Raw genomic sequence first — 15,516 nt, 5'->3', positions numbered from 1 at the left:
GGAAGCTTAGGTCTAAAATGAAGTCTCTGTAGATCAAGGAAACGCAAAGGAAATGATTCATGTTTAAACATGATCTTCCTTCCGAGTCTGATCACAAGATGAGTCCGTTTTTTCAGAACCAAATTTTAGCCAGAATGAGGACATTCCACCCTGTGTGGTGAACTCTGAGTCAGAAGTTAGTATCACCGGACTTTTTTGTTCAGGAAATTTTGCAGCTGTTTCTCCAGGGAGTGAAAGTTTCCTCCCCTAACCCCTCAGTAAGCCTTCTCAGTACGTATTTATATATTTTTAAGTACACTAACTTATTTTTAAGCACTTTGAAGTAATATACTTGCATGTTAGATATTTGGAAAACACAAACAATAACCCTATCTTTCCTTGTTCCCCTGCCAATACATCAGAACACTTACATTATTTGTATCGGTTTCAGGACATTTTCTTACAGATTTCATTTTTTATAGAGATAAAATAATGTTGTATGCTCAATTTTGTATCCTGGTGTGTTTTCCCCCCAATTACTCTAGGATATAAGTATTATTCCATATTGTTCTAGAATGTTCTTAAATCATTTAAAATGAAATCCAAACAGTAGCTAGTTCATTGAGTGTATGTACTGTAGTTTATATGCCCATTTCCCTGTAAATTATTACTTAAGGCTTTTTCCAGGATTTTCCTATTAAAAAAGAAAGCTTCAGGCAATGTTTTTACATAAAGGTTTGTTTTTCTTTCTCAGATATAGAATTATATCTTTAGGCTCAGTTCCCAGAAGTGAATTATCGCGCCAAAGAATATGAATATTTCTACGGCTCTGGAAGGATGTTGGCAAATTATAATTAAGAGGGCCAGAGAGAGTTTTATCCCAACCCCACCAGTAATGGTGGCTGCTGTGTTTTTGTTTTCTCTTTTAGTCATCAGGGTTTTTTTTGTTTGTTTGTTTTTTTGGTTTTGTTTTTGCTTGTCAAAACCATTGACCATGAGGTGCAGTGGTGCTTAGGGATGTATTCACCAAATGCAATGAATGTCTCATGATGATGGAAGAATTTGTTGTTTTGGGGGGAGGAGTGGGGTGAGGGGGGTGGGGGGTATATGGGGACCTCATATTTTTCGAATGTAATGTTAAAAATATAAATAAAGACAAAAAAACCCAAAACACCATTTCATTGTTTGGCTTTGGATTTCTTTGTTCCTAAATGAGATTTGACATTTTTACATCTATCTGCTTCCCAGGCAAAGCTTCCATGAATCCTCTGTTCTTTAAATATGAGGCCCTCTAAGTGGTACCTGGCATGACTGAAGACTCAATTGGGTACAAGGCAGTCAGGGTTGACTGCACAAATGAGTCCCGTGGTGGTGAGGATCTGAACCTCAGGCTCTGGAGTGAGCAGATTTGGGAAACTGACCAGAGAGGGGCAGGCGGAGGGTTGAAGCAAAGGGTCCAGAGCGTGGGCTGTGCTCAGTTGCAATTCAAGGTCCAACACTGGCCATTGCTGAAGGTGCAGCCCTTCCCCCCACCTGGGGTTTGCAGCAGGGGTCTCTTCATTCTCTTGGACATCCACTGAGCACCTATCTCCCCAGTGTTTACTGAGGGCTACAGCCCATGGGTTTAGTGGGAGAGACTGGTGTCACAAAGCAAATGCTCCCATGGTTGGAGGGCTGTCTCCATCCTCAGGGCTTAGCACTGAGCTGGGCACAAGCTACCTAGTCAGTAAGCATTTGTCGAATTAATTAGCAGGTAATGCATGGACAGTTGGATGGCTTGCACAGGTGCAGTTTCCTATCCTAGAACCAGAGCACTATGTGGAGGCTAAGAGGAACCAAGGGTGTGAGTACCAAGGTAGAGAGCCTGCGATGTGAATTAAGCTGAATAGGGTGGAGAAGGTGGCAGTTATGACTTGGACACAGAAGGGAAACTCAGGACTTACATCTTCCAAACCCTGAGGCCAGTGAGGAGCCATGGGAGAGGGGGTGAGCCCCCAAGCCTCAGGGACCCAAGAAAATGACTGGATTCTAAGCAAGAGGCAGAGACGTCCAGCATGCTGGCCACATTCTGCTTTTCTGCCAAATCAGCTGGTGTCCCAGATGTAAAGGGCCAACGTAATGTCCCACAAGATGTCCAGATCACTCTGGACTGTATTATGGCAGAGTTAACATTGCCCTGGGACAAAACTTACCTGAGTGAATGTGGATGGCTATTTTACGTAAAGTTCAACTTTTTCTGGCCCTCCATTCCTAACAAGGACTGAAAAGAATGCTTTTGCTAAATCAGTGGCTGCCTGCCATGTACCTGAGGCCATGTTAATTTGTTCTAGCATCTATATTGCATCAGCAGCTGTGATTAGGGCTGCTACTTGATTGAGCTGGCTGTAGTCTACAGTTTTGCTCCAGAAACCAGACTGGCAAATTAACTGCAGATTTGGTAGGGATTACCATTTAAGTATCAAAAAAAAGATACTTAAGGGACACAGTAGTTTCCACCATCACACCTGGGATGCAGTAATGCTTTTTATTTGCTCTCATGGCTAGAAGGGGGTTCCAGTTCCAGGGGCTTCCGCCTGGCCTTGCCCACTATGGTAGCTCTCACTCCACAGACCAGTGATTCAGTGTCAGGGTTACTCCAGTCACCAAGTAGGCTGATCCTAATTGTATTCTGAGGGAAGGGGGGAAATGAACATCCTGTGTCAGCAGTACCGATGGATCCACTGTCAACTAGACTTTTGCCCAAACTCCATTTATTATCTGAAAGTAGAAACTGTCTTCTTCCCCAGTGGATCCATGCATTTTATATTTAGCACCAAGAACACATTTAATAATGCACATATACAGAGTTGTATCAACTTAGCACAGGGTGCATCAAGAATCAGTGGGGGGTGGAGCTGCCCTGGATGGCGCCTCGGGGGTGATCACCGGACATCGTGGACCCTCACAGGGCCCACTGGATGGAATGGAGGAGAGTATGGGCCATGATGTGGACCATTGTCTATGAGGTGCAGAGGTGCCCAAAGATGTACTTACCAAATCCAATGGATGTGTCATGATGATGGGAACGAGTGTTGTTGGGGGGGGGAGAGGGGGGGGTGGGGGGGTGGGGTTGAATGGGACCTCACATATATATTTTTAATGTAATATTATTACAAAGTCAATAAAAAAAAATTAAAAAAAAAAAAAAGAATCAGTGGGGGATGATTCATGAAAGAAGGGTTGAATTCAAAATACAGAGTGTCTTCAAAGGTAGGTTGAGTTGTGCGATTTTATTTGAAGCATCACAATAAAGAACATTAAGTCCTGTGCCCACACCACAAATTAATTAGGGGCCACCTAGAAAGCATTGTTCAGAGAAGAAAAAGTCACTCTGAAAGAATGAATGATCTGGGAAGCTTCCAAGAGGAAGAGCACAGGCTTCTGAAGAAAGGTGAGATTTGGCTGCCTAGAGAAGTCAAAATCATTCTAAGCATTATTCCCATGCTTTCATGAAATACAGTGGCAGGCCAGCCTAGTGCCAAAAAGTTGGCTTTGGAACAGACTTTGGCTAGAAGCCCATTTGCTGTGGCGGTCACTTAACTCCCCTGAACTGTTTGTCCTCATCTGTAAAATGGATACACTTACCTCTTCCTCACTGTACCGTTGGATGCATTTTATAAGATAGAAGTGAAGCATGCAACTGGTTAGATTCCTTGAGAAGGAGGCTTAGAAATGGCATTGGCACCCAGGACATTTATTAAAGAGGAGTCTTGGGATCAACACGTATGAGGGGGAGGGTGCAGGACTTGGCAGAAGGAGAATGTGAGATGTAATATAGGTTCAGTGACAACCTCACCCAATTCAGGTGGTGCTCTAGAATGACCTGAACTAGAATGATCATTCAGAGATGTTCCAAGTTGGGTGAGGATGGCAGGGCTTTTGTATCCCTACAGTGGTCAGTCTTTGGACGTGGGGCACCCCAGGACAAGATGTGACCCTAGGTGATGCGGAATTGGGTAGTTTACACAATCTCTGCAGTGAATACTGGCTGGCTGCTGCTGGCAACACTGCCAATAGCTGAGGCACCAAGTTCAATAAAGAAGATCTAGGTGCCTCCCAGAATTCATCAAAGTGTCTAGTACTTAATTTCAGTTCAATAAACATCCCTTCCCTTTCTCGTCTTATATTTCAGCAGGAATTAAATCTATGCATTTATAGTTAATTGGCTTGGCATAGACAAAATAGTATTTTGAAGTCATAAATCGGATTATGATAAGGTGGTAGGGATGTTAAAGAAAATCTAATTAAATCCCCAAACTTTGGAGATGGAGGAACAGCAGCTCAAAGATTTCTGTTGCTCAGTGCCATGTTAAGATGTATAAGGTATACCAGAGTTTGTCCCTTCCAAATCCCCTGTGCCCTAGGCCCGAGGTTTGCCCCTCTGGGGGCGACCTGACCATGGAGTGCTGTGAGAGGCTGATGGACCACATATTTCCACTAGGCCGGGCCCTTCATCAGACAGCTTGCCCATTTTCAGTATCAGGCCCTAAGTGCCCTGAGTAGTGCAGGACTTTTATTACCTGCAATTGGCCTCAATCCAGAGTGGTCCTTCAGGTTCTCCGGGAAGGGTGTGCAGTAGAACAACTGGCCCTCAGAAAGGGAGTGTGGCTCACGACCCTAGTGGCACATGGCCACTTCCCATTCTGATGCTCCCGGTTTGCCCTCTGGGAGCAGGGAGGCAACATGGTGACATAGAGCAGGAGCTTGGCTGCTCCAGGGTAGGACACAATCCTCAGCCCTGCAGTTAATGTGCCCAGCAATGAAAGGAAATCCTTTTCCCTCTCTGTACCTCAGTTTCCCTAGCTGTCAAATGAGGTGGGAAGGGGTCCTGACAGCACATGTTTACACGGAAGCAGTTTTGATTGCTCATACATCAGCAAAGATGAAGATTTTATCTTCCCCTGGAAGAGAATGAGAGCTGGGAAGAGAGGGTCAGGTCCATCGCTAGGTCCATTTCCCAACAGCACCATGTCAGGACCGGCTGCTAAGGAGCAAAGCCCGGCTCACGTGCCAGGCTTTTAGCAAGGCACTCAGGGCCAGCCAGGTGATCAGTGATCAGGTTATCATCCTGTCAGGGGCCATGCAGCCTGGGCAGGGGGCTGAGGGAATCACAAGCTTCGCATCCATTTGCTAACTGTGAAGCACCATGAAACCTGGCCTTGTGAATAGCCTCAGCAAGCAATCTATTCACTAATGGGCCTAAACAGTAGATACTGTGGCCCTCAGCTCTGTCCAGGAAAATACATCCTGTCTGAAAAAGATTGGATGGTTGATGAACAGCATTACAAGGACTCCTGAGAGATTTTCCCATGTGTCCAGCTCCAGTTTGGAGATAGGAAGCTCTGGTGAAAGGAAAATCTAGTAAAATGCTAAGAGCACTGGCTTTTGGTGTCAGAAACTGGACTCCTCTTTTGACCCTGCCATTTTCTAGGTCTTGGCTTGGACAATCTACTGAATGATGTCAGGTCCCTTTCAAAATTAGGGATAATGCTCACCTTTGAGAGTAGTTCTGGAGATCAAATTAAATGAGTGTGAAATAAAGAACACAGGAGTTGGCACCTGGTGTTTCATAAATGTTTAGCAAAAAGGAATTCCACTTTGAAAGGGACTAAAGTCGTGATGCATCCTGCCGCTGTGGGTGATTCCAACTCTGCCTTATGCTGTTCTCATCAGCAAGGCAGTCACATTATTCTTTAAGTCTTGGCAGGATTTCAAAGAAGTCTTAATTTAATTAGTATTTATTAAATACCTTTTGTTTGCTTGGTGATGGGCCTAGTCCTGAAAAGAGATTGATTCATCTGTCCATTCATTAAATATTTACTGACCCAAGAATCCACCATCCAAAACACTGGGGATGGGGTCTAGGAGCAGTCTAACACAGGGGCTCTTAACCAGGGGTCTGTGAGCTTGAATCGGAAAAAATAATCAACTTATCTTTATTTTCTCTGGCCTCTAACTAAATCTAGCATTTCCTTCACTTTGAATGTATGCAATAAATAAATTACAGTAGTATTCATTTCACCTGACCGGCAAGGGGATCTGTGGAACAGAAAAGGTCAAGAATGCCTTGTCTAACAAGATCCCTGTCACTTCAGCTAGGGATTTCAGATGTCAGAAAACCAAGAGGTGGATGACTTGAGATCTCAAATCCTGAGTTATTCAACTCTGTCCATACTTGTAGGAAAGGTTATTTTATAAGTAGTTCATTCTACAATTTCAACAGAGAAAACAAAGCATTTCTATGATAGCATATTATTTGGAGTTTGTTGGGTATGGATATGGTTTGCTTGTGAAAATGTAGGATAAGGCCAGCCAAGGTACCCCTAGTTAACACACAACTCCTTCCAAAAACTCTGTGGGCCAATCCTGAAGCCTCTTAGTAAGAGCACAGATTTCCTTAGTTTGTATGTTCCAGGGCTGTAATTAGGTTTATGTGTATTCCTAGGGTAAAGCTGTCTCTAACTTATCATTGTAACCCTGGAGAATTCTATGGAACATGGGGAAAAATGGTTGTGTCATATTGATTTATGGAATGACAATTCTTCAGTTTTACTGTAATCAACCAAAGCAATCCATTTACTTGCTTATTTCACAAGTGTGGCTTGAGCCCTTCCTGCCTGCCTTACAACCGTGGAGGTTATACAGTTGAATCGACTGAGGATCCTGTTCACAGTCTCATAAGGAAGGTGAGCCATCAAAGTGCAGCATAGGACAAGACAGGTGAGAGAAAAACTGACAAAGTTTCGGGTTTAGGAGCGATTACTTCTGGATGAGACGGGGGTGATGTGGAATAAGGCTCTTAACCAGCTTCAATGTGCCCTTGAATTTGGTTGTAATAACAGATGCATCCTGTGTTGCTAGCTATTAAATGGCCAGCAATTTTTGTAGGTTATTGCACAAATTCTGACCACAGAACCCTCCAATGGGTAACTAAGATACTTCCTCTTTATGAGCGAGGGGACATAACTCAGAGATGTTAGGCAATGGGTCCAAGGGCATGAAGATCATATGGGACAGGACAGAATCTGAGCCAAGGTTTATTTGTCCCCAACACAAATGATCCTTCTGCTGTGTTCTGCTGCCTTCCAGCTTTAGTTGGCGGACACTGATGGAGTGCAGGCATGGGCCCAGGCACGGAGGCAGGAAGAGAACGATGTGCTCAATGGAGAACAACTGCACTGCAGCAGAGTGAGAAAGAGGGGGGCTGTGTTGGGCCCAAGAGGACCCTCTGTGACAGGCTGAGGGGTTTCATCCTGAAGGTAATGGGAGCACTGGGTGTCTGTGAGAAGTCACGGACAGAACTGGACTACAGTAAGAGCAATCTGGAGGCAGGGAGAGGGGTTCAGAGGCTGCAGCAGTGATTTACACAGGGCAGGATGAGGCCTGGACTGGGACTGGGACAACAGGCTTAGAAAAGAGGCATAAGAGGCTAGACCTGCCTTCCTGCATCATGGAAACCTTGCTTAGGACAGGAGTAATTGCAGCTGATACCTGGGAAAGACTTAGGGCATTTTTTCTAATATGCTAGTGATTATTAAATGCCCAATTTTATTAACATCTGTCCTTTAAGGTGAGGGAAGATAAAGACACAGATACCTGTGCATACAAAATTCACATGCAACTGTCACCCACATATGGGCCACCATACAAAGGTTCATATCAATCAAGATACATCCCAAATTCAGAAATATGGGAAAACACAGAAACATACCAGCTTAAAATGGAGGAACCAAAGTTGATTGCTCAAAGTGGTTTGTGAGTTCCCTCTGCTGACAAAGAGTCAGAGATGCAGCAAGTGGACTTACTGGAACTTAGCTGGACGAAGGCACTGAGCCTTTGCTTGGAGCACTTGGAGTCTGAGGCTCAGAGGGGTTAAGTAATTTATTTAAGTCTACACAGCAAGCAAGAGGCAGACTCAGGATTGACTGTAATTGTCGGCTTATTTTTTTCCAAAAATAGAAAATTATTCTTCATAAGATTGCTGTAAGAATTAAAGGAAATAATGTACATATTTGTCCACCCCCACTCCCAAGATGGCTCCCTTGTCTGTCTGCTCATTGTTTGCACTCGTTCTCTGCTCATTGTCTGTTTTTTTCTTTAGGAGTCACCGGGGACCAAACCCAGGACCTCCCATGTGGGAGGCAGTCATTCAACTGCTTGAGCCACATCTGCCACCCATGTATATAAGTTTTTACTTTAAGAACTAGAACCTCAAAGGTGCTCAAGGCATTTGAACACCCTTTAATCTACTGCCTAAGTACATGGTTTCCCATCAATCTAGGGTGTGAGGATCAATGTTTTCACATTGATCTTATTACCCAACTTCCTGGCTTTAAGATTGAAGAAACAGAGGCCCAGAAAAGAGGAGAGGGACATAAAGTTTGTTCTTATGGAGTACCAGCACTGTTAAGGAGTTCAGTGGTGGCTCTGCTCAGAAGGAAAGGATAGATGGTAGAAGATATTTTAGAACTAGGTTCACTGATAACATTAAGGATGATAAGTCTTGGAACATAGAGGTCAGGTAGTGGCACTTAAACATCAAAAGCCCATTGATGGGGAATGGCTGTAGCTCAAGTGGCTGAGTGCCTGCTTCCCATGTACGAGGTCCTGGGTTCAATTCCCAGTACCTACTAAAAAAAAAAAAGCTCATTGAATGCAGTTATAATGAATGCCAATGTTAGAGGGGGGGCCAAGATGGCCTGATGTGCAGAGTGATAAGGAGTGATTACCAGAACATGGTGTTGATAAGGGCACAGGTTTGACATACGTATTCCCCAACATGTGTCCAGAAAGAAAAAGGTGCCCCCACTCTATAGCCAGGCCCCCTGCACTTACAGCTCCATGGTACACAGCACTCCCTGCTCCGCAGCTGGCACCATACACAAGATGATTCACATCTAGGCAGGCCAGTGCGGCAACCAGATCCATGCCAAGTTTCGGGAGGCCATCAGCAATGAGCATGGCACTGACTCAGCTAGTAGTTACCATGGCAACAATGACCTGCAGCTAGAGAGAATCAACGTCTACTACAACAAAGCTTTTGGTAACAAATATGTGTATCTCAGGCCATCATGGTAGTTCTGGAGCCTGGAATGATGGACTTGGACTGGTCTGTTCTGGACCATTTGGCTAGATCTTCAGGCAGGATAACTTCATGTTCAGCTATAGTAGTGCTGGGAATAACTGGGCAAAGGGCCACTATAGAGAATCTATGGTGGACTCAGTCATAGATATGGCCCAGAAGAAGGCAAAGAGCTGCAACTGCCTGCAGGGCTTCTTGCTGACCCACTTTCTGGTGGATGGCATGGGCTCTGGGATGGGCACATTTGTCATCAGCAAAATTGTGAGGAGCATCCAGGCCATGTCATGGACACCTTCAGAGTCATGCCCTTGACCAAGGTGTCAGACATGTTGGAGCCTTACAATGCTACCCTCTCCATCCACCAGTTGATGGAGAACATGGACAAAGCCTACTACATAGGCGAGGAGGCCATGTACAACATCTGCTTCCACACCCTGAAACTGACCATCCCCACCTAGAAGGACATCAACCACCTTGTGTTGGCCACCTTGAGTGGCATCTCCACTTGTCCACACTTCCCAGGTCAGACCTGTGCAAACTGACTGTCAACATGGTGCCCTTCCCTTGCCTGCACTTCTTCATGCCTAACTTTGCCCCTCTGACCAGCTAGGGCAACCAGCAGTACCAGGTGCTGACCATGCCCGAGCTTACCCAGCAGATGTTCAACTCCAAGTACATGATGGCAGCCTGTGATCCCCACCATGGCCACTACCTGATGGAGGCCACTATCTTCCATGGCTGCATGTTCCTGAAGGAGGTGAACAAGTAGATGCTGAACATGCAGAGCAAGAACAGCAGCTGCTTCATGGAGTGGATCCCCAAGAATGTCAAGACAGCCATGTGCACAAGGCATTCCTGCACTGGTACCTGGGCAAAGGCATGTATGAAACAGAGTTCACCAAGGTGGAGAGCAACATGAACGACCTGGTATCTGAGTATCAGCAGTATCAGGACACTGCAGCTGACACACATGGGGAGTTTGAGGAGGAGGAGCGTGAGTACTAGGCTAAAGAATGTCTCTGAATAAATTATGCATCCTTCATGAACTTCTACTGTCAGGGTCTTAGTCATACACTATGGTGCTAACTTTGGCTCTGACAGAAGTTGACAATGCTAATGTAACATCTCTGAATAAATTGTGCATCCTTTGTGAATTCCTCTTGTCCTCAAGCATGGTCTTATTTGTACACTATGGTGCTCAGTTTTGCCTGGGTCAGAAGTCAACCCTTTGGTGTAACACTGAGGAGCTCCTCTAAAAAATACAGTATTGTCTGCTAAGTTATCTATACTAATAAAGCATGGGTCCAGAAAAAAGAAAGCAAAAGCAGATGATCAGAAGCTGATGGCTGTTGTCCCATTATCTAAATTTTATAACCCATTGCTCACTTTCTGGACCTGATCCAGCTTTCATACCAAGAAATAATTGACTGAAGTATGTTTAGGTGGGCCTAGCAATAATTCATAATATTGAAACCTGGCATAAAACATGAGCAGAGCCAGTGGGCACAAACAATGTGCATGTGCACATAGCCCAGATCCCCAAGAGGACATCCATTGTTATTGAACACTGCCCCTCCCTCAGCTCACACTTCTGGCCTTATGAGGAATCTCTTTTGACCAGCTGATGAAGGAGAAAAATCTCAAGCTTGGTTTATAGATAGGTCAGCTTCTCATGTGGGCGAAAGATGAAAATGGATAGCAGGTGCATTACAACTTCACTTAGGATGAAAGAAATCCTCCCAATGGGCAGAAATTCAGATGGTGCACCATTTGTGTGAACAGACCAGTAATCCAAGGTTAGAATATACAAGGACTCACATGTACTGGCAAAGAGCCTGACATGGAAGGAGAAAGATTAAAAGATCAAAATGGAGCTTTGGAATAGAGGTAGGTGGTTGGAGGTACAAGGAGGATGAAGAATTTGGTATTATTTCTTAACCTCCACTGGGGATTATCCACCAAGATTATAGAGAGCCCCTTGTAAACAATAAAGTTGTCTGATGAATCTCTACTTGCAGAACCCCTGATCCCAGCTCTCTCATTCCTTCTTCCTTCCTTCTTCCTCCCTTCTTCCTTCCTTCTTCCTTCCTTTCTTCCTTTCCTTTCTGCCTTCCTCTCTTTTCTCTTTCTTTCATTCCCAATACCCTTTGGGTCCAAATCTCCAACAACTGGTGCCCAGCATGGGGCCTGAAGAAGTGAGTCTTCCAAATCAGTATCAGGAATTGTGGAAAAGACCATGTCGAGGGTCAAGTGAGACATCCAAAGCAGAGTGACTCGAGTCTTCAAGATTAAGTAAGTAACATTTCCACGAAGTCATCAGGGTAATGGGTAATCAAATGGATGTGTGGAAGCATATTCGCAAGTGTTAAAAACTTTACTGAAAGTTAATGGGGTGCCTGTAAAAAGTTATGAATTACTAGAATTGTTTGCTTTAATACTAAAGCATTGTTGATGAGTCAATTGTAAACTGTGTGTTTGTATTGGTGTGTTTTCATTGTTTTGTGTTTGTCTGTTTGTTCAATGTCAGTGTATATTTTTATATCTCCAGATGGTGATATAAATTAATAAATAAAAATTTTTAAAGAGTTCTATTCAAATAGCCAAAAATAAATAAGTGCTTATATCAATACATAAGTTTAAATGTTAATAAGATCTCTACAATGATGAAAATTGTAAGTCTTAACAAAATTCTGTAAGTCTTTTCATAAAAAATAGTTTTCACCTAGATTGAAATGAAAAGTTTATTTATCTTCACTGGATAAAATGAAGGATGTAAAACTTAAATGAATATTAAAAATGGTTAAAAGTTTGTAGGAATGCTGACTGAAATTTAATATTTTTTCAAAAGTTGTTTTGTCCTAAAATAGCATGGCTAATTTTCATAAACTCTTGGGACTTAAATGCATGTGGCAAGTTGTAGAAGGTATTGTGGTAACTTTAAGTAAGGGAATGTGTTCTCTGAAGGTAAAATTTGTCTTGAAATTATAATTAGAAGTTTAACAAAGCATTGTTTAAATTAAGGTATTTAAATGGCTAATTCAAAAAAGTCATTATTAAACAAAACCTGAATTGATAATACTAATAACAAAAGATAATTTTATAATAGGAAGAGTTGTTGGCAGCCAGCCTCCCCTGCCAGCTTGCTTCTAGGGGACTGTTTCTGGTATTGCATGCTAGTATTTAAAGTAAAGTTCATTATTTTAACAAGCTTGTTTAGTGTTGATGGCAATTATATGTTGTAAGAAGTTTGCCTGGTAACTTAGTATGTGGGAATGTGTTTTTATTGTTAAGGAAACAGGAGATGATTTTGTCCTAAGATAAAATGATTGATTATTGGGAAAGAGTAAAGTGTGGGACAAAACCTAGGTGAAAATTGAAGGTGTAGAAGGTTTGTGGAAAGGAAATTTTTATGATTAAAGTTAAATAAAATTTGATGGGTCTATCTATAAAGTTTTAAAAGCTTTAGTATCAAGTAGTATGTATCCAAGTTAAAAATTTTGTTCTTTCTCAAAGTCTCTCAAGTCATTAGTCTGTTTTGGTAAAAGTTTCCTGAATAATCAGTATACAAAGAAAGTCTGTTTTATTAAAATAGCTTTTTGTGCTTTAACCTCATCATTTCCTCAGTGTTTGAAGAAGAAAGGGTCTTATCTCTTTTAAAGGAACATAATGTTCAAACTGCTTTCTAAAAATCAAATCCTGAAAAGTAGTTTTTTATTTCAAACTAATTACAAGAGATTTGTTCTTTCACCATGAAAGAAAATTTAAAGTAATAGTTGAATTCATCTAATATAAGTAGAAGGTGTTTAAAAATGTTATAAAATTAACAGTATTTTGTAACCCTCTGTTAATTAAAGTTGTATGAGTAAAAGGTTCAAATGAATACTTAAGAGTGTATAAATTTACCAATATTTCAGCATAATATTAAACAGAAGTACAATGTGATTAATTATGGTTTTAATTGTTATGAAAAGGTATGTGTCACAGAAACCTCTTATCATAAATTAAAACAACACTATAGTATGCAGCAGTCCCAAATATTGCTAGTTTGTTGCAAGAAGTTAATGTCCAGCTGTGTCCCTATCACTTTGTTTTAAAATGTGCTAAGACTTTCTTTAGTGTCTTCTTAGACAGGTCAAGCCAGCTTGCATTCTCCTACCTGTAGAAAAACCCAACAATGGACTTTTGCAGTGCTTCCCCAAGGCTGTGTGCATAGCCCAACCACCTGTCCTGGCATGGTGATAATAATCTACCTGTGTAGAAAAAAATCGGTGGTTGAAACTCTACTTATGACATTATGTTAACCAGTAATCCTTTTTTCAGAATGAAAAGAAACATCAGAGACAATAGTAAGTTATCTTGAGAGCCTGAAGTAGGCAAATAATTGGGACAGATTGCAAAGTCCCTGCTGCTCTATCAAATTCCTAAATGTAGTTTGGTTGGGTGGGATAAAACTATGCCCTCTGTTGTAGTTGATGGAGTGCAATGTCTTCTTATGTTAATAGAGTTTGTAATATTGTTGAAGTGCTAAAAATCTTCATCCCTCATTTAGCTCAAATATTAAAACCATTGTATGTATTAATTGGGAAAAGTCCATCATGGAAGTAGGAAAACCTCTAGCAAGCTGCTTTAAATAATAATAAAAGGAAGGTAAATTGTGGACGTTAACTTAGACTATGAATTTGATGTAGCAAGCACCAATATTGGCTTTGGGTGGAATTTGTGGCAAAAGCAAAATTCTAAACAAGTAATCCTTAGGTTTTAATCACAATTCTGAAAAGAGGCCAAAAGCAAAATATAAAAAAGCAATTGCGTGCAGTATGGGAGGCCCTGCTAAAAGTGAAAGACTTAACCCAATAATGCCTGGTCACTCTAAAGACTGCCATCGCTATCCAGGGGTGGATTACAAATACTAAAAGCAAGACAGAAATGATGGCATTATAGTACCAAAGGACCAATTGACAAAAGCTTTATTCACTTTATTTTCCTTAATGTATATGATTCAATAATGCCTGCTGAACGGTATTATGCATTGAATAAGAATAAAGAAAAAGGGTGGTGGACTTGGCCAGTAGTTAGGGAGTCCGTCTACCAAATGGGAGGTCCATGGTTCAAACCCTAGGCCTCCTTGACCCATGTGGAGCTGGTCCATGCACAGTGCTGATGCGCACAAGGAGTGCCATGCCACGCAGGGGTGGCCCCCATGTAGGGGAGCTCCACGCGCAAGGAGTGCACCCCATAAGGAGAGCCGCCCAGCATGAAAGAAAGTGCAGCCTGCCCAGGAATGGCACAGCACACATGGAGAGTTGATGCAGCAAGATGATGCAACAAAAAGAAACACAGATTCCCATGCCACTGGCAACAACAGAAGCAGACAAAGAAGATGCAGCAAATAGACACAGAGAACAGACAACCGGGGTGGGGGGGGGGGGGGAGGGGAGAGAAATAAATAAACCTTAAAAAAAAAAGAATAAAGAAAAGGTATTGTGTGACTCAGCTGAATATCAGCCAATATATTGGAAAGATGTACTAATTAACACTTGGCAAAAGGGAAAGTTTAAAGTATGGGGGCGAAGATATGCTCTTGTCATTACAGAAGACAGGGAACAAATTTGGCTGCCAGGTTGATGGATTAAACCATGTATAGAGGAGAAGAAAGAGAATGTTAACAATGATTTCTCCTCTCCTGATCATATTAATGGTAACTATGGGTCATGCAGGTGAAAATCATACTTATTGGGCAAATATTCTTAACCCACCTCTAGTACGTGCTCTAACATGGAGAGATCCATTATTTCCTATAGTTTTGAATAAAATACGTGTTTTCTGGGCCTATAGATGACAGACTACCCTTAAAACCTGATGAAGAAGGGAAGGAAATATATAATTTTACCCTTCCTTTTAATTATAGACCATTATGTATTGGAAAAAGTCCCCCTTGCATGCAAACAAAAAATCGGACTGTGGTTATCATGAAAAGTAATGGTACCAAATTATTAATAACTTTGTTTCCATCATATAATTCTTTCATAACTAAAAAGCAAAATTATAATTGTCCACCCCGAGAACCTGAAGAGAAAGAGGGATGGCAGGAATGCTATATAGGAAGAGGATCTGTCGTTTTTAATGATTCCTACAGAATAGTGTGGGAAAGTGCACCTATGGAGACCTCCAAAGAATATAACAGCAGATTTATATGGTATGGACTTAACAACAAGGGTCAATGTGTTAGTAATATGCAATATCCTTTTTCAGGATCTCTATTCTTGGGTGAACAAGTGGTATATACTAACAATTTTACTATTTGGAAATGTAAAGGAAAATGGTTACCAACCCCTTGAATTAATGACACCTATAATCTTAATATACATAAAAACTGTGGAAAGTATTTTTTGAAATTGCCTTTACTTATGAATGGA

At 41.9% G+C, this 15,516-nt stretch overlaps 1 pseudogene; it reads left to right on the top strand.

Moving 5' to 3' along the window:
• The first annotated feature begins 8,859 nt into the window (after positions 1 to 8,859).
• LOC101427308 (tubulin beta-2A chain pseudogene) lies at positions 8,860 to 10,105 on the top strand (annotated as a pseudogene).
• Positions 10,106 to 15,516: the final 5,411 nt, after the last annotated feature.

This window comes from Dasypus novemcinctus, chromosome 14 (assembly GCF_030445035.2).
Source record: "Dasypus novemcinctus isolate mDasNov1 chromosome 14, mDasNov1.1.hap2, whole genome shotgun sequence".
NCBI lineage: Eukaryota > Metazoa > Chordata > Mammalia > Cingulata > Dasypodidae > Dasypus > Dasypus novemcinctus.
Note: the sequence above shows the minus strand (reverse complement) of the source record. Positions and strands in the feature narration are given on the sequence as shown.